This window comes from Giraffa tippelskirchi, chromosome 13, assembly GCF_054371585.1.
Source record: "Giraffa tippelskirchi isolate mGirTip1 chromosome 13, T2T-mGirTip1v1.2.pri, whole genome shotgun sequence".
Classification (NCBI taxonomy): domain Eukaryota; kingdom Metazoa; phylum Chordata; class Mammalia; order Artiodactyla; family Giraffidae; genus Giraffa; species Giraffa tippelskirchi.
Window position 1 is genome coordinate 41,384,156 of NC_137287.1, and position 1,207 is coordinate 41,385,362.

A 1,207-nucleotide genomic window follows, 5' to 3' on the forward strand; every position below is an offset into this window, starting at 1 on the left:
CAAGCATCCTAGAGCCAGTGCTCTGCAGCAAGAGAAGCCAGCACAATGAGAAGTCCACGTATCGCAATTAGAGAGTGGTCTCTGTTCTCTGAAACTGGAGAAAGCTGGCATACCAAGACCCAGTGCAGCTAAAAAAAAAACAAACATAGTATCTGTTTTTCCCTCCTCTTGAATCTGCATTGGCCTTTTGAAGGAGAGTTCTGGGAGTCTGAGCGTTAAGAGGACTGACACCTTCCATTCCTTCCCTGGGGGCAACGAGCTGCCATAGCAACGTGGGCTAGACTTCAGAGTGTTATGATCTCACATACAGAGATAGAAGCAGCATGGAGCACCACAGAGGGGCTGGGCAATGTCAGTACAGCCTTTTTGGATCTTTGCTCTGCTGAGTTTCATACAAGCAATTTTGTGAACCCAGCCAAACCACCCAGAGCAAAGAGCCCAGGGCCAGCTAATCCCTGCCTAAGCACTGCAGAAAAATGAGAAATAATAAATCACTTTTGCTTTACACTGTTATGTTTTGAAGTGACTTGCCGTACAGAAATAAATACTTGACCTTCTTTACCGTAAAATGAATTTCTTGATATAAGGCAACGCTGTTCAGGATCCCGCGTCAGTCAATCAGGCCTCCTGTAGGCCTTCGGGTGTGGGGACACTGCAGTCAGGACAAGCCTGGACAAGACGTTCCAATTCACGCCTGGAAACACAGACAGTTCCAGTGGTAGGAGTTACGGTTCCCTACTGTCTGCTGTATGCATGTGTCAGAGGTTCATTGTCAGTGTGGGAAGTGACCAGGCCACTGTGAACTCAGAGAAGGACTACCAGCAAGTAGTAGTCACAGAACCTAACTCACTCCACGCTCAATTTAACTTTCACAGAAGTCATTTGTCAGACACCAGTTTCACAGGTGTAAAAAAAATAGTCTGAAAGTAGCTAAATGATATTCACAGATTCACGGCTAGCAAGAAAACACGGGATTTATTTTCTTGTTTGGGACTGTCTAAATTTATTTCCCTTTATTGCAGTTTCGCCTAGGTGGAGCTTGGAGGTTTTAGGCTCCAGAGTAAAATCTGGGAGGGAGTTAGCCCCGCCCCCTGAACAGCTTGCGTGCGTAATTTGCGCAACGGAACGTCAGGCCCGCCTTCAGACCACATTTCCCAGCAGGCTACGCGGCGGCGCCGACGCACTTCCTCCCGGCGTTCCCCGCGGC